The following is a 23,705-nucleotide window of genomic DNA, read 5'->3' as shown; positions in this document are numbered from 1 at the left end:
AGAGACATCTCCCTGAATGAAAAATGACCCTTTTAAAAAAGAATTACAGTGTTCTTTGTGTTTTTAAAGACCAAACAATTCTCTTGAGTTTTTCTGTCTTTAGTTTCTATCTTTAGTTTCTGGAAAATGGAATATATTTTCCTAAAAAAAATAAAATAAAGATAATTAACTCTACTGAATTCTTAAGACGGTCTCTTCAAGTCATTACAGCATGTACAGATATATCTATAAAATACAATTGATCACTACATTCCATGTTTACATTTAGAAGAATTTAATAAATATCATAACTAGCTGATCAGTTACAAAATTTTAAATTATATAGATATTTTAATTCCAAATTTATTATTCTCTTACCTCTAAGCAAACACCGAATTTAAGCTCTAGGTTTTGGAAGGATAAAATTCCTATTTTAAATAATAATAACAACAATGAAAGAAAATACTCCAAACAGGTTAACTGTATTTTTTAGTTATCATTCTCTATATAACAACTCATTATTTATTATTTATTTACTTAGGTTAAAAAAATTCACTCAACTCATCCAAACCTCCTGAAAGGTTTTGCTCAGGTGATGAGTAGTTATTCTGCTGAACACACCTATTTATCTGAGGTCCTCCTCTGCAGGAAATATCATGGTCTGTGAGATCAGGAGAGAGTTAACAGGATAAAAGTTTTCCTTCATAGGTAGCTGTCCAAATTATTTCATCTCTATGTTAATATTGAAAAGCCTGCTGATCATTAACAAAGAGAATTGGAGACTTCTGGAAATAAGTATGTGTTTTCTTCTGAGTTGAGAATTTTTTTCTCTTAATTGTGGGAATTATCTTTCATTTGACTTCTTTTTTAAGATGCAGCCTATACAACTAGCTTTGGTTTCTTTCCTTATAGCTGCATACTTCCTTCACCCTGTCAAAAACCTGGCCATTGCTCTGGACAGTTCCCTTCATCAGTTCTTCAACAAGCATTTCCAAGAAACTTCTAGTTTTGTTTGCTTCCTAGTGTTCATTGATGTTTGCTTCATGTGGCACATCTTAGTTTACATCCTGTGACAAGATCCAGAATTCTCAGTAAATGAGAATATCTTGTTTACCAACTGTCAACAATAAGTTTGCCCCTTTCTTACATCTCTGTCTAGTTAATTATGCCTTGGTGAATGAAATGTCACCTCGTCTTTATTAGTAGAAAGTCAGTGAGAATATAGATCATAAAGAAGCTGGTTTTTTCCATGTGGTTAGAGGTAACATATCTCTGAATTTCAATTGCACTTATTCAGTTTCTACAGAGCTTAGGAAAGTGTCCGTCTTCACTTTTTTCTGGTTGGCTCTACCTCAGTCTGTACAGAGCCGATGTCAGACCATGAATAAACAGTAAGAAGTAACCTTTCTCACTAAATGGGAGCTCTCACCCAGAACAGAAATATCTCTGTTTCTTAAAACAAGCAAACCAAAAAGCAAGCAAAAAATGAAGCATGATAAAATGTGTAGAAGATACGAAAATGTGATCTTAGTTCATTTTAATTCCCTTACTTAAATCTAATATCAAGATTTAGACAAATCAGGTTTTGCCAAGCACAGGCAAAAAATGCTTGAGGTAAGAACAGCAGAATTAAATCTCTGTCAGCTTGTTTTTGATATATAATGTTAATTAAATAACATGTTCTAGGAAGAGAGTATTGTCAAAGACCCTTAAGCTGTAACATTATGATGTTTGCTTTGATTTGGGAAAAAGATATTAACTGATCTATCTCCTTTTTAAAGCTAAAACTGTATATAAGTTGATAGACTGTATTCATTTCCAGCCTGATACAGAAATTATGTCACTTATACTAAAGTTGCTTGGATGAGATAATCCTCAAGAACTTGTCAGGAGTTCATCCTCAAAAACTCACACACCATTCTGAATAATCATACAAAAATCCAGCTGCTCAGATAATTTACACTATACTTTGTTATAGAGAACAAGTCTTTCTGACTCTGTCAGGATGGACAGGATGGGGGACAGTTGTCCTGTCCTCAAGCCCATCCAGTTCAAGTTTTAAAGTCTTTAAGGGGGTTTGTATTTATTTGATAGAAGTTAACTTGACATTGACATCTAGATATAAACACAATCAACAGGAATCCAGTGTTAGCCAAAGCACCAGATTTCACATTTGCATGAATCAGAACTGTTCCCTTTGCAGACCATGTTCTCATCAGGTTGTTTTACAGCATTACCCATGTAAAGAGTCACCATTTCCTCATTTGCTGTCTCTCGTGTTCTGCCCAGGAAATTCCTGAATATCTAAGATCTGCATAGCTGACCGTAATTTATTTTAAAAAAGGTACAATATATGTGACAGAAGTACGGACAAGAAGTTTTCCATTTCTACATAGAAACAGTTGTTAAATTTTCTGATACTGTATCATGAAGAAGAATTTCTCGAGATGGGTGGCTTGGAGCTTTTTTCAGTTTTGGTTTTATCATTAACAGGACACATTACATCTGAAAAAAATGTTTGTTTTGTTTTTTTTTTCCCATTTAGGACTTCTCAGAAATCTTCTTGGCCAGGAGCTGCAACTGATGTAGCACTGGGCTCTAAATTATCCAACCATAAACACGTGTTCTATAATAATTACTTAAGTTTTACTGCAACACACAGTTCTTGTTTTTTCATCAAATATCCTCATTTTTTTTATAAAGGCACAATGAATGCTTGAATTATTGCTCAAAATTTCCTAGATTGACTTAAGATAAAAGTTGGTGTCTATAAAAAGATATAACCTGTTGCATAATTATTCCACAATATTTTTAGGGATGTTTTGTGTTGTTTTTTAAAATTATATTATTTTTATTATATTTTTCATTTGACTATAAAACCCCAACACTAACTAGTAGATAAAACTTAATTTTCACAGAGAATTATAAGAAATGAAAAGACATTTATTTTAATGTCTCTAAAAATTTGTAAGGAGATAAACCAATATCTTGGGCTTGTGTTTTTTTCTCAGCGTGAAGATTTTATGATTCTTGAAACTAAATTATTTGGTAGAAAAAAAAAATGGCCAGAGGGCAAAACTCAGACTATAAAAACTCTCTTCTTTGAGTAACTTCTGTGACTGCTCTAAATTGACCACTTTTTTCCCTGACTAATCTCTAAACAGAGGGTATATCCCTTTCACTTACAAAATGTTCTCACACAAAACAAATTACCTTCCCACCACCCTGGTTACTTGCCAGGGAGTACTTTATTTTTCCACTAGGAAGAAGAAAATCAGCTTGTATTTTGCTTGCTAGAGCCTTCTGCATTTTAATTCTGGACTCTGAATGAACATTAGAGAGGCTTTATGATGTTTCACACAAAAGTGCCTGTGTTCATAGTTTTACTCAGGGCACCCAAAATAGCATTCAGTAAGCAGTGTCATACTGTGAGTTTCCAAAAGTAAAAGCAGAACTGACTTATACTGGCAGGAGGCTGTAACTCCTAGAGTTTTCTGAGGGTCTGTGAAGTATAACAGAACTGCTTACTTCCCTGCATCCCACGTTTCAGGCAACTTTTGCAATATTCATTCCTTTATGCCTAGAAGGACCTAAAGTTACACAGGTAAGAGTGTTTTTGTTTGTTGGTTTGGTTTTTGTTTGTTTGGGTTGGGTTTTTGTTTGTTTATTATATCCTAAAATCAAAAACATTTTTCTGGGTGCATCCAGTGCAAAAAAACCACAAAAGGCAGAGACAAACCCAGAAGCCATTCAAAACCTCTAGAAAGAGAACCTGCTTTGTTGTTTCGTCAGAACCCACCATCTAACTTCTATAACTGGGACTTTCCAAATTTCTAAATTGGATTTACCAGAGGAAATACTCACTATGCTTGTTCTGTGTTCAACTTGCACATTAAAATTTTCATGCTGACTATGAATCTGTTTTTTTGCAAGACCCCCAGCTCTGACAGAATGCTTGTGATTCAGCTGCACTTGTGCAAGTGATTGTCATGAACTTCTGCTTAAAATTTCTGAGGGGGACGTCAAAAGTGAAAATTTTCTTGTTTTAAAGGAACAGTAGGAAATACTCCATGTTGTTATCCTTCGCTCTAGTGTAACAAAAATATTTTTTCTTATTTTTGTTCGCATTTCTGTCCCCATTTCTCTTTAGAATCCCCCAGCTAGTAACTGCATGCAAAGTGTTTCAGACCACAGAATATGTGTGCCTCTACTTTTGTCAGATCTCAAGTGTGAAACAGCAATTTCTTAATAAATGAGTTTTTCAAAGAACAGTACATTACATACACTGGCAAAATATTTGCACTGCATGTTTCTTTTGTAGCACTTCTATTAAGAGGTGTAGCTACAATTTATTCTTAAAGCTTAGACTCTTCAAGTACACTGTAGCCAAAAAACATCCAGTAGAATATAGCTCAGAGTTATTTAGCAGTTGTTGATTTGTTATTAAAATACTGACTGATGGTCATCTTGTTCATTTCTGCAAATTAGTTTGCTATGAAACTGATGGGAATTACACAGCTTTTGGATTATAACATTATTTTTTTAATAGATCATTACTTAGAATCAGTTGTGGTTGCAAAAGCACTCCCAATAAACTACTTTTATTTTATGGATAAATTTGCACTAAGGTGCAAAAATTGATCTGTGGACTCAGTTTTAAGAGTTATAAAGATACATATCAATGTTCAGCGTTTTTCTGTTGGAAGTGTTGAACCAAGCACTTACAGAAAATGAATATAGGGCTGTGACTGGAGTTCAGGCTTTCTGTGTTTTTACCAAATAAAAAATACATCAGTGATAGAGTCAGACAACAGAAATCTATTCTTGGAATTATTTTTAGGTAGTGGAGAGAAGATGAAAGAGGGCGTTGCTCACAAAATACACTAAGAAAAGAAGTTTAAAATTAAAGAACAAAGTCATAAATCTACTATGGAAAGCCATGCATATTTAGAAGCAAAATGTAACTACTTTTACCTAGCGTAAGATAATTTATGAAATTATAATACACACTTTACATTCAAAACAAAAAAATGTATAGTATCTTAAAAATTAAGTCTATACACTTCTTTCATGTGTCAGAATGTTTTACAATTTCCAGTGCAACCTAATTTTCAGACAATATCAGCACAATTTGATTTTGAAATAAGAAAACAATATATTATATGCTACACAGACATGTTTTAAGGATGTCTGTGGTTTAAGCAACTTATTGCTTTTCATCATTACTCTTTGGTTTATTTGCCTTGATATTTTATAATTCTTTTGGGTGAAATTTCCATTGAGTAGTTTTTGCATCATATTTTCTAAAAATACACTTGGAAGCTTCTTGTTTAGCTTAATCAGAAAGATTTGGATATTTCTTAAATTAGTTTATTTTATAAGGTAATTGTGCCAACAGACCTGACAATACAATAGATAACATAGAATTAAAATATTAGATCCTTCTTAGGTGAAAACCATTATTTTCCTTTTACTTTGTAAGTCACAGAAAGTTTTGATTTCTGCACAGGCTGTAGAAATAGGTTCCACTACAGTCCCTCAACTTTTTCTCTATTTCAGTTGTGTTCCAACCCCTTTGATGCTAAAGGGTGTGAGGTGCAACACAATATTTTTCTTATCTGTCCTTGCAATTTTCTTTATCCGACAATATATTTGTTTCTGAATCAAAGGGGCAGAGAGTGTCTATGGCTGTCTTAGCTATCCTGGTTATCCTGGATCCATTGCAGGCCCTGCTAGCAGACAAGGTGCACCTCCAGTACAGAGGAAGTTGATGTGGATCAAGAGCACATGGGACAGACCAGGAGACATATTTCTGCTTTGGATACACACCTCAAGGTCTCTTCTCCACATGTACATTGCCTGTAGCACAAAAGAAATTGCAGTTGCTGTTGCTAACAAGATGTCATTCTTAACAATATTTGCAAAGGAACATTTCTCCCAGGCTTTCTATTAGGGACACAAACATAGTGAAGACCTTGCAAATGGAAGGTGATATTAAATTAGAATCTTTCAATCTCAGGCCACTGACCTAACTGTTAAAGCAAACTCCTGTCGAGACAACACAATTAAGGAAAGAGGGACATTTAATTACCATAAAATTTGGAAAAACAAAACAAATCCTCAGTAAAAAAGCTTTGTATCTGTAAATACAGTACTGGGAATAAAAAATACAATACCTGAAGATTGCTAAGACTATCCTGAGGGAGAACTCTAATGCCTGTATTCTGATACAATGTTAAATTTGTGGTGAGAAAACTCTTCCCTGCATTGACACTGTATATTTATTTTTTATAACTAGTGAACTGAGAAATTAATTTTTTATAGCTAGTGAATGACAGTTATTGCAACCTTAAAATTGCTAACTGAACATTAGAGGAAGCGTAAGATGTCATTCATTATTTTGCTTTTTACACATAATTTTGACACCTTGGAAACCAAAGAAATCCTTGTAGAGCAAGTTATAAGTAACAAAAGAATAACTGAATTGTGATACTGAAAACTATCTTTAAGTATTTAAGGTGATTAAATCTAACCAGTTCTGCAAAGTATGTCTGCAAAAGTTTTCAGTATTTTAGACAATGTTAAATAAAACAGAAACTGAAAGTTCTTGAAATTTTATTTTGCTTAAAAATCTTCTGTTTAAGACTGGGTTTACAAGTATATAACTATTATATCAACAAATATTTCAAATGCTCTGTGCTCATTGTCAGGCAGCATAAAGAAGGTTTGAGGCTTTTCATCATTAGCATTTGGATGGTGTCGTCAGAATGATGAGGTTTTTTTTAACTACCAAGATTACAAAAATTAAAAGGGATTTAAAGAGACAATGTTTGTCAAATGGTAAAGACACTGTGGTTGCATACTCCTTTCCTTAGAAAAGTTAGACAACATTTTCAGAATGGTGAATAGGACATCTAAGATGTGTGGGGAATATCAATCTCCTGTGATTCATAAGTTTAGGTGGGATAATGCAATCTGTCAAAACTGCCTAGAGATGAAAAAAAGAGGATCAAAAAGCTTTGTAAAGAAAGCTATATTTATTTAACATCTCTTTAACAATTTTAAATTTTTAAATGAGAGATAAACATCTCAAGCAGAATTTATCAGGAGATGGAACAAAAATCCATATCTGATCTTGCTTTGCAAAGAGATTGTAGTTCACTGGATGCAGTCACGAGCGAACAGAGCTCACTCCCTAGGAGTTGTGTTCACTCCATGGGTAAGACTAAACACAAGATCCAGAACAAAAACAGATACAACTCCTTGTTAAAGTAGTCACATTATTCTGTGATTTCTGGAGGATTTGAAGCACTCTAAAAATTTCAAGAAATCTGCCAATAAACTTCATAAACAAAATCATAACATGACAGTTTGGGAGAATTTGTATAATCCAAAGTACTCTAAATATTTTTTGCATCTTTCTTAGACATTTTCTAATATCTAAATAGTAGCCACACAGAACACATGCTGTTACACAAACTCATGCTCTGAGTTACATGTTGGCATCAGCTCATACATGCAAACTGGTTGAGAAGCTCCCTTGCATTATCATAGTTTTTAGGAGATAGAATCAAACAAAAGTTGGGAGCACTCCTAACTTTGCTTGCCCTTTTGCTCTTTTATCCATGACATTTGAAACAATATGAAATGAGATTTTTTTTTTCTCTAAATGGAGTGAATTCCTTCTTTCTTTCATACTTTGGGTGAAAAACACAAAAAGAGTTAATTGTCCAAGGGTCCATGAGCCATAACAATTTGTCACACTCAAGACATCCTTTCCAGGCACTTCAGCATTCCATGGATCCTGCAGAAAAATTCAGGAACAGAAAAGAGAGGAGGGCATGTGCCAGCATAATGCAAACTATAAACCTTCCACCTTTGCTAACAATTTAGAAAACAATGCTGCTTTCCATTACTGCCCAGTTTAACTTCGAGCAGCTGATTTCTCACTCTCTCCAGGAGATGCAGATAGTTGTTGGAGAACATTAAGGACATTGCTGGTGCTGCTTCTATGTATCACTGTGATGTATATTGGTTAGGCCAAAATTTACCCTTAACAGTAATTCCCAGCAGTAGAAGAGCTAGAATGATTTATGCTACTTTATATCTCATGAGATACTCCTGGAAAATAAAAAGATGTTTCCAGACAAATTAAGATGACAACTAGTCTTACAGAACGAAAATGTGGTAAGTGTATTGGTTTTCCCCTAACATCAAATTTAACATATAAATTGAATTGGTTTCAAATGCCAGGTCATTAGATAGCTGGCATACATGGCTGTTTTCATAAAAGACTGACCCAGAAAATGTATAAATAGCGTTTGGAAATGTCACAGGGAGATAAACTGTGATGATTGCTTGGCTTTTCAGATGCACTCTTTTAGGGGTGTGCAAATGTTAGAAAATTAGACCCATTTTCTGGTGCCTCACATATAATTTTCTTCTACTCAGTTCTTTCTCTCAGCTATTTTTTTTAGTGATCATACTACAGAAAAAATTTTTTCCACTTGAAGGTAACAGGAAAACAGAGCTTAGACTCAAAGGCTCTCACAGCATAAGGCCCATTTGACAGTGTGTAGAATAAATAGGCTCAGTTACCTGAGCATTTTAATCAAAGCTATATGAAATTTTATGGTGACACTACCCCTCTGTCCTGCAGCCTGTGGCAGCGACAGTGACGCTGCCCTCTGGGAAGGAGCTCAGGCAGGTCAACAGGGCAGCACCACCACACGGTGCACAGCACTGGATGGGTGTCTCTGATTCCCTCTTGAGCCCTCCCACATGCACACAGAATTTCTCTCCTCACACACTCACATGCACACAGAGTTTCTCTCACCGACCTGACTCTCTGAGCAACCCCTGCCCCATCTCCTACTGGTCCCACGGGTGGATATCCACCAGGGATTCTGCATTCAAACACTCTGCAGTCTGCACTCTGCACCATGGCTGTGCCTGTGACTGGGCGTGTCAGAGCTTTTCTCCTCTGCTGGCAGCTCCACAAGCTGCTCTCAATGGGAGCCCACGCCACCCTCAGGTGACAGTCCAAGACTGGATCATGCAGCATCCTCATTCGATGGGCAGAGCTAGTTAGTTCCACCACCACCATCTGAAGGACTCATCTGAAAGACATGTAACTGAGTGCTCTTACCAACCCAGCACTGACAAAAAAACCCCAAGCTTCTATTACATCAAGTCCTTAAAGACAAAACCTAAGAATAAATTAAATCCACCCAAATAATTAAATATTTTAAAAACTATTAGTTATTAAAATTTATTTTCCGTGGATAATACTGTTTATTTCCCCTAATATGAAATTACTCTCTCAGAAGAGAAGAAAATTTAAAGCAATAACTTACTCTCAAATATAGTGTCTACAAGCAGGGTATTGTTGCATGCATGAAACATTCAAAAAACTCTGAAATATAAATTTATATTCACATTTGCCATCTGTATTACACAAACTTCAAAAGTAAATAATTCAGAGATGTGAATAACTCTTAAGTTGTCATAAATCATGGATTTCTGCCTTTTTCCTCCATTGGGTTTTTGTAGTGTAATTTGCCTGTTTATTCCTTTTTTCTTTTCTTTTTTTCCCCCTTTTTTTTTCTTTTCTTTTCTGATAGATGGCCTTTTCAGAATAATAGCTGATTTCCAAGTGGAGAAAACCTACTTAAGTCTGAGCTACTACAATCTGATTCAGCCCATTTTGTTTCAAATGAAAAGTAGACAGCACAGCAAAAACTGTTGCATCATAAAAATGATAGAGTGTATTCCTGAGTATTGCTAATCATAAATGTCAAAGGGAGTAAAAAACACACTATTTCAGTACGCTGTCTGAAGATAAACTCTCTTGGAACAATTTCAGTGGCCTTCCACTGGCAGCAACTTCAGATTTCTAGGAATTCATAATTGTTGCCTGTAGGCTTTCTTTTTTTATGTCTGGCTGTTTTGGAGTTATGTTCACTTCACCTAAACCCGGGAAATGAGGTGATACTACAGGCTGATACAGCAGAACCCATTGGAGAATGAACTAATGTCAGTGAAATATTTACCTCTAAAGCATGAAAAATGAGATAATTTTAATGTATGTGTGACAAAATCACTATAAAGTGAGGTCATAAAATTTCATTTTGTTTTGATGTTTTCTCATATCCAAAAGAGATATGTTTGGTTGGTTTTTTTTTTTTTTTTCTTTCTACATGACAGAGTGGTTAGGATTCATCTCTTAGTATGATACTACGACATTATGATTATATTGATCATAAATCTTAGTAACCATATGGAGAAAAAGCATTCTGGCAATCAGCTGCATTAAGCAGGGATTAAAATATGTGGGAAAAAGTTTTGTGAAGTTTTTTGTTTATAATTTTTAAGAACATTGGAAAAAAAAAGAAGAAATGTCAGTTCATTTGGATAATGAACTGGATTGACATTTATTCAATCCAGAAAAAAATGTTTTAAAAATAGGAGCATATATGCAATTCAAAGTAGCTTGTACCAAGAAGACAAATAGCACTTTTTAATGAATTTTAAACATTATTTTAAGCTAGTTAATGTATGAAACATCTTTGTTCTGGTCTAATTTCCTTTACTTGAATCATCTTTCACTACCTGAAATGAAAACATTGTTAATAGAGGAACGACTGACCTGCCTGTTGATGTCTTTAAGTAATTTATTACCTTAGGTTAATTGCCAAGATTCTTTCAGGACAGAACCATGATGTTTCAGATTCCATATGCTGCTTACCTTTCTTAAAAGGCTGTAAAGCACAGATACTTTTCTCTTCCCATTGACTATTTAGGGAGGCTGCACAGAACATTGCACTCTTTAACTTAAGGTATGTAAATTAATAAATGCCATGTCAAGAAAACATGAAAACCCTCAGGCTCTGTATTATTAAAAAGCAAAAATGTTATCTATGACATAAAGAGTAAACACTTGCATGAAAAAACTGAGATAAACACTTAGATTATTACCAGGCCCATAATATCTATAAGTTCACACTAAACACTGTAATATTTCATCTTGTATTTTTCAATAAAGGATCTTTATTCCATATTATGTTTCATTCTTCTGGTGATAAAATTAATTTTAGACCTCATTTAGCAGCTGTATTTAGTAGTCAATGATTTTAGGAGAAGAAATATTTTACACAAATAATATTAATAAAGGTAAAGTAACAAAATAATAAAAAGGTAACAAGGAAAGCTAAAAAGAGGAAAAAAAGCAAAATTAAACATTTTGGACAGTGTAGCTTTGGCCAAGGCTCTGCCTAGGTCTCGTTAAAATGACAGTGGGTACTGAGGAGAAGAATGGGATGTTTTTTACTCAGCAGAAACTGTGAATAAGTTTGATTTAACTGAGGCTGAGAGGCTGCAAATTGATTTCTTGATTCATTTAGGACACAGTCAGGGGCAGCATATAGAAAACCCTGAAGAGAAGAGGACAGCGTTATTGTTTCCTTCCTTAATAGGCGTAAAAGGCTGGAACTCTGTCAGGTGGCAGCAAGTCCTTTATCTGTGTAAAAGACACAACAAGCTGTTTGCCCATCAGACACATCGATTGCTCGATGCCAGGCTGAACCGTGGGTGACAGGCTCTCCTCCAGGGGGAGGAGATAACCCGGGACAAGCGGGGTGCTGAGCCAAGCTCTCCGCAGAGCTCCGGCACTCGGACACTGCTGCGCTGCCGACAAACCGCGGGCGGGGGTGTCGGCCTTGCCCGGCACTGCTGCATGAGCTGGACAGTCAGCTAATGATTAGTTTGAAATTACTTCACAATTACTGAAAACTCAGTCAAAAAAAAAAAAAAAAAAAAAAAAAACCAAAAAAAAAAAACAATGTCAATTTTAAATTTGTATGTTCCCGCATCTCCCTCTCAAGAGAGGAAATGAATTTGAAGAAAAAAAGTTTTGAAAAACAGAGATGCCAAACTACATGGTTTTCACATAGAAAGCTCACTATTTTTGTTTTAAATACCAATATATTTATAAAGTGGTCGCAAAATACCATTGAAACAATTTTCTGTATTTAAAACATTAATTCAAGTATCTGGCATGGAAGACATAAGCCTTTAAGACTTTAAGAGGGCATACCTCAAGAGTAATTTTTTTATGTATTCAGGTCTACCCCGTTAGGCAGCTAGTTATTGAAATATAATAATAGTTTAACACTATTTACCATTGTAAAAATTACATCTGTAGGTATAAAAGATAAGCAAATTGATTGCATTTTCATTAAATCACATGCAAGCTCCTCAGTTTGCAAACATAAATTGGCATTGGTTTTAGTCATTTAAGGGCTACAATCTGAATGTACAGAAATAGTCCACCAGTGATGCTAATGGCATGTTAAAAAGCATCCCTTCTGGTGTTGGAAGCTATTTTCTACTTTGAACTTCTGAACTATTTCTAAAATTTAGAATGTTTCTGTATAGATGTTTATGTGTTCCTGCTTTGTTTTCCAATAGTCGTAATGTACTCTGACTCTCCCATTTCTACATCTGTGATAAAGAAACAGGTCACAATTACAGCAGGGGAATTTTTTGACATGGTTGCAGATTAGTTTGCCATTCTCTGATAGCAGTAAACACAACCTATAGAATTCAATTTATTCCATGGAACTCAACCGAGTCCAAGACCTCTTTCTATAAAGAAAATCAGGAAGGATCTTGGTTATCAGATGGATAAAGGACTTAAATTCCAAGTACTTCCTATTTTGTGATTTGTATTTCACAATGTGCTTAAATAATAATAATAAAGTACCTTGAAATAATAATTTTCTCTCAGCAGAAATAAATCCCATAGTCTTGGTGATATTGTACAGGCATTCTAAAGAGGAATGAGCATTTGGATTTATAGGTAATGATGTTGGAAATAGTTCTCAGACCTTGCATTAAAATCCTCAACAAACTCAACACTGTACCCCATCTTTACAGAGGAGTTGAAGCTATAAAACATGCTGTAAGCATGACAGCCATTCTCCTACCTTATCAGGCATTTTCTTCCTTCAAACATCCTCTTCTATTGTACAAGTAGTAAATAACCTGGTAAAAATTAGCTTTTTAGTTTTGGGTTTCTTTTTTCTTATGGTTTGTTCAACTCACAGCATACAATTTCTCCATTCAAACAAGAGGTGCTGACCGGGACCAGCAAAATATCTGGTGTAAGAAGAGAGGGAAACAGCAGACTACTGAAAACAGCTGTTAAACTGTAAGATATAAATTGCAAACTATTCTTTAAGAAGATTGCAGAAGAGCAACATAAGTCCTCTGATGGGATAAAAAGGGAACTCTTAAAATTCATTTACCATTAAGCACAATTCCCCCCCCGAATTCTCAATATAGAACAATATTCTACTGAGTGCCACTGGAAGTGCTCTTCAAGGTGAAGTGCTTTCATTACAGATGAATTATGTGCCCTGCATATTGAGTCAGTTGCTGTTTCCATAAAGATTATAAATCCAAATAGACTGTACTGCAAGTATCCTGATAATAGATCATATTTTACTTTAGGGTTGCCTTTTCACAAAGCCTGCTTGGTCTCTACTTGATCCTAGCTGCAAATAGTTCATCATCCATTTTGATAACAGTATTTGAAAAAGGTCAAGTGGTGTGATCCACACATAAAAATGCCCACCCTCTTTTTCTCTTTATATACACTAACTGGATATTTTGGAGATAATTTTTTCCCTTCTCATTCGCTTTGATAAGAAAAGATAATCCACTGAAAAAGTTTAGATAATTTGATTAACTTTGAAATTTCCTACTTCAAAATAGCTCAGAGTTAAATCATTTTCTCAGGGTAAAATGTTTTGTTCAAGCATATTTCAATTTTAAGCTGTAGTACTTTGGTATTTGCTTTTTAAAATATTGCTGGTTGCATTCTCTAAAGCTCATTCAATATCAAGAGAAGGAAATGGCAAGATGTCCCAAAAGACAAGCCCAGATGATCTAAAATCCTTAAGCTATTGCCTGTTCTATCTGGCATGTTACCTCTTTTCTCTTGGAGGTTTTGTATGAATGGTTCACACTTTTGTCTCTTTTAGTTTTACCTAATCCTTCTTAACACTGTTTCAGCAATGGGTAGAATCAACACACGAGATTTATTCATTACACCACAGAGCAGAGCTTGTTTTAATGGTCTACTAAGAAAACTTGAAACCCTTGTATTTATTTGTTTGGAAAATGACACTTTCTATCCAGCGGGGATTTTTTGTTTTGTTTTCACATTGCTGTGCTGGCTCTCTTAGCATGGATAATGGCCCTGGCCCCTTCCCAAAGAGGGGGATTTCTGTGCTGTGTTTAAGATTCCATAGCACCATGCCAGTACCCTGTCCCTGTTTCTGCTCCTTTGATACTGCACAGAGAAGGTGAAATAGTACAATAACATAATCAGCATTAGCAATGTATATTTGGAGTCATATTTCAGTTAGGGGCAAGGAGGTCACAAAAGTAATTTGAAGGGAAATGAGAGTGAAAATGTACAGAATTTACTTTCCTGGCTGACAGGAATTGGCAATAACAGCAAGAACTCAGGACTAAAATATTGTTATTGCCCTTTTGTTTACATGTTTCTTAGCAGCAAAACTGTGAGACCAGTAATCCCAGTTTATCTCTGCTTGGATTTTGGGCCAGTTGTCTAGATACTTTAACCTGATATTTTGTTTAAACAAAGCCCTAGTGAAATTATGAAGACCTACTAAATGGAGTTTCAACCCAAATGAAGTAAGCACAAATCTGCATTTTGCAAATACCCTTCATTCCTTACACCGACATATATGATGGCCTTTGTGAAAGAAGTGAATTAGACACAAGGTTCCTGAGTAGTCTTCAAATTCTGAGTGTCCAGAGGACAGATCGTTTTCTTAAAATTGATACTTAGAGTGGAAGGCTAACTAGGCTGTAGCACATACAATACAAAGTTCATGTGCTCCATAACAGACTTTGAGAGGAAAAAATACAAAAAATACATGACCAAAGGAAAATCCAAAGCCATATATATATATATATATATATATGTATGTATGTATTGGAAGTTCAGAATTAGAGCACATTTTCTAATAAAAATGCCTGTTTTCTGTAAGAGACCCCTAAAAACTCAAGAGTGTGTGGAATCACAGTGAAGGTTAGAAAAGGGAGATGAGAACAAACCTATCATTAAGGCAACTGCCTGTGTTATCTCACAACTCATGAGAGCTTATTGAACATAGTTCAAACTTACCGAAAATCACAAAAAAACCCCCCTAAACCTTCTGTTATCATATGGAGTAACAAAGAAATTTATGATAGTGGCATATCTAGCTGGTCCCTGCTTCCCTTGATTACAGGCAACAATCTTCTTTCTGTTTGTCTGAACAGTTTTTCATGTCTTGTTGCCTTTCATGTCATTTATCTACACTTTACAAGTCATGAACAGTAAACTATAAAAGGACCCAAAACACTGGAACGATAGGAGATAGTTGGAATGACACAAAGTGTAAATACAAGGATAAAGTCAGATTGCATAATGAGCTCCCATTCTAGAAAAAATACAGATGTCACTCTGCTCTTCAATTTAAATGTGCATGAGAAACTTTCAGGCTCAGATTTCAATGAGATATTGAATTCATAAAATTCAATATCTTATAGAAATCTAGAATATAAATTTAAATACAAGAAAAGAATTAATGAAGCAACATGAAATACAATAAAGCTGTAATGATAATTCCCACATGAGCTGTTCTTTTTGCACTTGCAGGATTAAAATTAATAACTGATGTACTTAAAAGCCTCATGAAAAAGAGCTACACAGTTCATTAATAGAGGAGATTAAATAATTAAATTATGTAGAATTTATTTTCTAAGACACTTGAAGTCACTGGTAGAGATTTGATGATTAAAATGTCCCTATACATTTACTAGTGCAATGTTCCCAAAGAATGTTTTTGTATTTATATTTACCAATGCTATTTAGGCAAGTTGCAATGGAGCAGGCCTGGTTTATGATTTCAATCTACCCAGTTGCTAAATGTGGCATAAAGCAGAAGGTGTGGGGAAGGAGGGCAAAATAAAACAGACAGAAAAAGAAAACAGTTATTTTCTGTTAGTAGGTGATCTCAAGTCAATTCTAAATAAAAGATTTTCAGTTTGTGACCAAGAAGCTGAGAATTGGGAAATTGTTTGGAGTAAGCAAATATGTAACTATTCTTTATTACTTTTGTCACATCCATCCTGACACAACCCAGTCTAACTGTTGATTACGCCACACTCTTAATCCAAAATTAAATAGTGCCCCTCAGTAAATCTTGCTGCCCATGACAAAATTATGTGGTTCATAGCACATTTTTGAAAAGGCTTCTTCAGTTTTGCTGCTCCACATCTTGTTACCTCAGCACTGTTACTGCAAATTATATTTGTGAATGGGGAACAACAATTAATGCCAGTCCTACTGTTTTCACTAGATTGCAAAATTCCAAGTGTGTCATCCCCTCCTTCTGTTAAATCCATATGGCCTTTATGGATCTTAACAGCTCAGACTGAGGGATTTTTTTCAAAATAAATTCTTGATAAATGAACAGCATAACTCATAACCTCTCTTCTCATGGAAAGAACTACTCTTACCATGTCCTGGTTTCTCTTCCTTTTCATTCACCTTGGCTTTTTGATTGGCTTCCTGTTCCACAAACAAATACTTTTTCAGACAGCATATGATAATTAAAGCTCATTTTTTACTAACTAAGGAACTGACACTTATTTTATAAATATACATAATCCATTGACTTTATAGACCTAAATAATTAAATCCCATTACTGTCTGCTGGATATGAGTTCTGTCTTATATAAACTAAGGAATTAAGTCTTTGTCTACTTAGTTACTATGGCAACTTCATGGACTTCCCAATTTCTGTTGGCTTGCAATGAATTAAAGTCAGAAACTCAGACTCCTGAAAGAAGGGGAATTATGTGGATGAAGTTGCTTTAAAGAAGTAAGCTATCCATAAAAACTCATTACAGTAATTTTTTTGTAAGGACTTACTTTGTGGGGCAAATTATGATTTAGTGAATCATGATCTCTCTGAAAGTTCATGCATATTCATACATTTATATGCGTGGAAGTTTTCCAATTGGCTCCACAGGAACCAAATAAAGTTCCATAGCCCGATGAAGGAAAGGAAAACTCTACAAAGCAAGAATGTTGATGTCCATGTCCAGGACCAAGAAGTGGCTTGAAAAGTATCCACTCATTAATGAACTCTGAAGTGTTAGTTCTTCAATACTAAATTCCATGCACCACTGTGAAGGGATTAACTTTAAGCCTTGCACATCACTTTTAATATATATATGTGTGCATCCATGAAGAGGCTTCCTATCTCCTGTCTTGAGATTTTATTAAAACATTACTTCCCAGAGGAGATTCTCCCATGTGTCTCACAAATCTAGTAATTAAAGCAGTGAGTAATGGGAATTACAATCCATGCTTTTTCTTCCTTCTCTTCTTCGTGAGTTGCTGTTTGACTTTACAGAGATATGTAAAAATTACCATTAAAAATTGGTAATTGTCATGGCACAAATAGTCCTGGTCATAGTTTGCCAACTTAACATCATAAGTCTCTAATTTTTATAGGCAAGTTTCCAAGGTGAAACAATGATTTTTATACAGTCTCTTCTACTTCAGAAAACCAATACAGATAATAGTATTAAATTAGTTGTATAAAGTCAATTGTACCTGTAATATATTTTAAAATTTCATTTAGTTTGGTGTTCGTGGTTTGGTTTTGTTTGGTTGGTTGGTTGGTTTGGTTTGGTTTCAGGTTTTTGGGAATTTTTAATGTTTACATTGTTACCTTTAAAAATTTACATTGTTACTTTGTTCCTTTAGCAAGAACATTTTCTCAGTAAATTAATACTCATTCTTATCCTGGAGCTGTTAGCTTCCTTAAACATGTATAATTTCCGAACAAATTGGCTTTTTGCAACTTAATTCAACTCCCAAGCCTTCTGCCTCCTGCACGTCCGTACGATTCTTCATGACCCTTTGAAATCTTTTCAGATTACCTCTGCCTTCCACAAACTCTGCTCCTTTCTTAACTGCACAACTTCTTTAGGTACTATGTCTTGGGCCACTTCATTATCAAGGTCTGATAAGAATAATTTCTATGGTTTTCTCAATCCTTTCTCTTGCCACCTTTGTTCTGGAGGCACTGCTTTGACCATGCAGTGCACCACACTGATGTCACTGCACCAGCATCAGCCTGTGTTGGTTTTAATATCCTTTGGAAACAACTGAGAGGACTTCATACTTAACAGAGTGCTCTGCTGATTTCTCCCAGATATGTTTCTTTCATTGAATTTCAACAGCTGATAAATATTTCAGCTGAAATGACACAAAAACATCCTGTAAATAATACTTCTGAAAAACTTCAATTGACCTATACTAGACATATCTATAGATTTTAGCTTAGTATGGTTTTAAAAGCTGAGGAGAAAACTGAAATATGCTACGGACTTTTCGGCTCTTTTCCAAAGCCCTGCTCAACAGGACTGTGTACTGACCAGGAGGGAAGATGTCCTCTGAATGCCTCCTGGGGACTGAAAAATCCCCCAGCTCAGCACACTCAGTGCCCCCTTCTGATACAGGCCTTACTCCATGCATAGCCCCTTTTTTTCCTAATCATTCTGTGAAAATGAAGTCTTGTGTTTTAAACATCTGACTCTTCCAGTACATCATGTCTTGATATACTGGAATCATCCTAGATATTAATTACTTTCCTTCTGTTTCTGCCTGTCTCCTCCTCTTGCTCTTGGCTTAAGAAGCTTCTAAAATTGAAAGAAAATGTAGGTAATGAAAGGGAAAAATGTTAAATCTGACTGTGTATTTCAATACTCTGATAATGCATAAAGTCCTGATGACACCTGCTCAGTTGGAAATACAAAAGCTAAGGCTACAAAGTAGGTAAGAGCTCTTGAAATTGGCAAAATTACCCTCTGAATGACACACAGGGACTTTGGCTCAACAATATAATTTTTTACAATAGTCTTCTATGAAGTGAAATATCAAAAGAAATCTGCACAGGGAGGTCTGTTTGAGAGGTAACACTGAGCAGAGAGGCAACAGAGGGTCACACAGGTAATGAGGGAAAAATGACACACAAAGATTATAAAGAGAGAAAAAGATGCAATAAATTGTTATTGTAAATGACCTAGAGCAGTGGGGAAAGAACTGACAGGTGAATAGGTAATTCATTAAACTGAGGTGCAAACAGGAAACATTTTTAAATGAAGCAAGGGAAAAAAGCAGGGTGGAACATTCAATGCCTCAACCTCTCAGTGAAAAAGGAGTTGTCAATGTAGGCCAAAAAATAGGAAGAATCATGTTTTAGTAAGGTAAAAAATGGTTGAAAAAGGAAAGAAATTAATGAAAACTTAAAAAAATCAGAACAAAAAATATGGAGAAATGAAACCCCATATTTTTCCAGCTTCAAAGAGATCTGTCTTTTTTTCTATCAAGTGCACTACTCCAGAACCTAAGTAATCTTGACAATTATCAGTAACAATTAACTGAATTAACATCTGAATTTTGGGGGTTACTCTGAAGTCTTCAGCTATACTGAATTTTTCATGGCTATCACATTGTTTGTTTGTTTGTTTGTTTTTCTTTTCCCCCTCTGAAAAAAAGCTGAAACTTGAAGAATGACCAGAATGTAAGGACCTGTGATAAAGGTGTATTGAAAAGGCAGCATGTGCGGGTATTCAAGGCACCAAATAATAGCAGGAATTTTTCAAATGTTTTTTCTACATAGAGACCTTACAGAACTCACCCAACAACAGAGCAACACTTGAACAATGACTTTTCAAAAGGCAAATTTCAACACACATTCTAGTGATGCTCATTACTTCCTTCTTAGTAGATTTTTAGTCAAAGGGAATTAATTATTGATAATAATATCCAAATATATGTTATTTTTATGTATTGTAAGGACTACGTTGAATGACAATGAAAGTATAAACATTCCCACTCCCTTTTATAGGAGGGGGTGCATGTACCAAGTAGCAAGGTTATATGAGAAATTGTATGAGTGAGCGTGCAAGAAATGGACAAAAATTATGCTCTAAGATATCACAAGGCAACTTGACTATGGAGAGTGAAGACCCAGATAGTATGCAACTTAGATGGTTTTTTTACTTAACCTGATAGTATATTTTGATGTTATTTCAGAATATAAGGATGTCAGAAAGATTTAAATTCACACATATCCTTTAAAAATAGCTTTTAAGTCAAGAATTTTTGGAGAATGTAATATCAGTACCTAGAAACTTCTTTCCATTTTCACAATTTTCTTTCTTTATGTATTTATGACTTTCATAAAACATTATCTCTTTTTTATTTTTTTTAAGAGCAGTTTGCAAATCTGATGGGCTTTGTTGGACGCTATCTAGAAAATTTTATTCCACACCTCAAAACATGACAGAAAAGAAAAGGAATCCTTTTTGAAAACTTCTGATACAAAATTGATTGTACAACACCCTTTGTGTTGCCTGGATGACGTAATACTCTGCTCCTACACAGTTCTGAATAGCTCAGTGCCTGACAATTCTTACAATGTTTAATTTAATCAAATAAGGACTTAATTGAATTAATTTTCATTTTTTTGATATATGAGAGGTTAGAAAAGGATATCAGCCTTTAATGCAATTCATAGAATGAGTGAAGAAAAGATGCATTCTTGGTAGTAAAGTAGAACAGTGAATTATTGAAATCAGGAGTAAGAGAGAGAAGCCTCTGAACATTGAGACCTTAGAAAAAACAAACACAGAGTTTATTCCATTGCAGGAGATAAGGGAAGATTCATCAATTGAGTAGTAGATTAAGAGAATAAAAAAGCAAGGAAACTTATTTTTAGGAATTTTGTCAGTTGGGCATTTTCTATCTCTATTTCCCAGTATTCTGAAAATTATGCATACTCTTCAGCGTGTCATCTCTTTTAAAAACCAGGCAAATTCTACCCTTTCCTGTCTGATACAACTTCAGACTCTCTAAGCAAGGTGTATTCTTTCAGCGTTTTTCCAACTGACTTCCACAGTGGTGGTGCCCAGACTTTTTCTATCCATGAATTTAAATTATACTTCTAAATTGAATAACTAGATTACATATCACAGCAGATTTTCTAGCTTATAATGAAAACCCTACATACTGTTAAAAGTAATTTTTCCTTGCTCTATTTACCTAATGTGTTTTATTAATGAACAGAAAACAAAGTAAGTTAATGAAAAATTTTTAAAAACGGCATTTTTAAAAAGGCCTTTTTTCCTCACCTTAGTGTTTTTGTTTGAATTTTTTTGTTGTTATTGTTGTTGGGGTTTTTTTTTCTTTTTGTTTTTGGTTTTTTTTAATGTAAAGATATGGTTTCCTTAACTGCTTATAAGGCACCGCTTTCTTCAATATTTTCTTACTTTACAAATGCATCCTGGTAAGTTTCCTCAAATATAAAGATTAAAATCTGATTTCATTCTTGTTTTCCTTTGACATACACTGGATGATTTCATTTCAGGGTGTTTCCTATTTGCCTCAGCTTATGTGGAAAATTAACTCTGAAACCAAACCCAGAATTTTAACATAAGTCAAATTCTAGCAAAGAGCATCCTCTTAAATTAAATATCAAAGCTTCTTTTTATCTCAAGTTTGGAGGAGTTAAATCTCCTCCAAAACCATGGAAAAGGTGAGTTCACTGCACTGTTAACTTTAATGTATGCAAAGAATAATTATGAATTAAAGAGATTAAAAGAACCTAAATCCTAAAGAGAGTTTTGTAGCATTTCGTGAAGTGCCATCCTGAAAATCATTTAGCAAACAGATTCAAGTGTGAATCACAGAATGTGGTCCTTTACATCATTATGCTGACAAGTGGTTCTTCAGTACTGAGTGGTATCCTGCAGAGCCAAAAATGTTCCAGTAGGATTTGCCCAGTGAATCAAACATCTTGTAATTGGATTTGCTACTTGCCTACAACAAAAAGCAAATGCCAGAAGGCAAGAATTTCTGTTTTTACTGTGTACATGTGTTAGTCTTTTTAATCAGCAAAATATTTATGCTAAAATACATGGGTTTAGTCGTAATTTTCTATAGTGCAAACTATCTTGGAAATAAATAATAGTCCCAGTTAAGGAAAGCCACAATTAAAACTAAACACTTGCCTATTTTTAGTGTAGACAGTGTGGTGTACCACAGCTACTGGTACTGGCATAACTGAATCTTTTAACATCTCAGCATCTGTTTACCAAATTGATTTTTTAGTCAGAATAAAATTGCTGAAGATATTGAATGAATGCTGAGAATGAACATAATTTTTCATAAAGTTAATTTAAAAGGTAAGCTTTTTAATTTTTTCTTTAGCTAGGAAGCATCTGGATTGAAGTAGCATTTAGCTGTATGGCAGAAAGTCTGTGAAAAAGAACAAAATATAATCATTAATTTACCAGTGTTTAGACAAGAGACAGATATTCCTCCTGCTTCATTTTTCTCCCCTACAAAGAAAGTGAAGTAGGAATATCTCTATGTCTTGTCTATGAAACTATTCATCAAACAACTTCATACCTGAGTTAATAACATGTAGAAAAGCTATGCTTCCAGAAGAGCACAAGATGCCATATCAACCAGGGAGCAATTTCAAAGGCTTAACTGCCTCTGGGGAAACGCAGCTCATCTGTGCGTGTGTGTGTCAGTGTGATGTTCTCGGTGATACCTGCCAGTCCCCTGTGGGGGAAGTCAGTAAACTCCAAATGAAACACTTAATTACTTTACTACTATCCAATGCTGCAGATTTAATTTTAATATCATCTTTAAAACAGTAACACAAACACAGAGGAATTTTATGGAAATATTGGCTTGCCTCTGTCTCAATCCCTTTGCAGTGTTTACCTTAATCAGCACTTCCAAAGGTCGCCCTTGTACAGTAAAAGCTTTCTGACAGAGTCCTGCCCAACAGAAGTTTATCCTTACACACACACTATATTTTGTGGGTGGGAATGGTGTGGGAGACTGACTTTGTACCTAGAGATTTTTAGGTGGATTGGGTCATCTTTTCCAGGTTCTTTCTAAAGGATCTCAAAAAAATTGCAATGACAAGGCTTGGGTCTCCTGCCTCAGGCAGGACTGGAATGTTTAAGGCTGTGCTTCCAACTTTATGTTATATGGTTGATAACAGTGAGTGAAATAATGATTTTGTGTTTTCATAATCATGCGTTTCAAAGATTCGTGAGAATCTTTGCTCCCAGGATCACAGCAGTGAGTGGCAGCAAGCCCCTAAGCCAGACATGAGAATGCTGCATCACACACAGAAATATTGAGCTGGTCTCAGCTACATATATATTCAGCAAACTTACAGGTCAGCAATCAATTAATCAGTTCTAAAAATACTGGTGGATCAGAGTTGAAAAAGGCAAGAGACTGGTTACATCAGCATGTATGCTCATGGCCATCAGGAAATAAAATACATACTGTGAAGCCAGTTTTAAATGGCAAAGTTCATACAGAATAAAATACCATTAGTCACCGACTTTAATTAATTAAAGAGCTGTTTTTCAGTATTGGTTTACTCATGTCTATTGGTGATTAACATAAGGAATTTTCCACTAAGGAAATGAGAGCTACCAATGATACTGCAGAATGAGGTTGTAGAACACACAGAATGTCACCACATCCTCTCTATAATCTCCTTTGAATTGTGAGTTTAACAAGTAACAGCTCAACC

At 34.9% G+C, this 23,705-nt stretch overlaps 1 protein-coding gene across 1 annotated transcript in view; it reads left to right on the top strand.

Annotated features, from left to right (window-relative positions):
• The first annotated feature begins 3,014 nt into the window (after positions 1-3,014).
• Positions 3,015-23,705, top strand: part of LOC134550494 (cadherin-19-like) — a 68,087-nt gene continuing 47,396 nt past the window's right edge. The window contains exon 1 of the mRNA XM_063397244.1: positions 3,015-3,583. The gene's annotated coding sequence lies outside the window, so the exon portion shown is untranslated. The remainder of the gene's footprint in view (positions 3,584-23,705) is intronic.

Source organism: Prinia subflava, chromosome 1 (assembly GCF_021018805.1).
Source record: "Prinia subflava isolate CZ2003 ecotype Zambia chromosome 1, Cam_Psub_1.2, whole genome shotgun sequence".
Classification (NCBI taxonomy): domain Eukaryota; kingdom Metazoa; phylum Chordata; class Aves; order Passeriformes; family Cisticolidae; genus Prinia; species Prinia subflava.
Note: the sequence above shows the minus strand (reverse complement) of the source record. Positions and strands in the feature narration are given on the sequence as shown.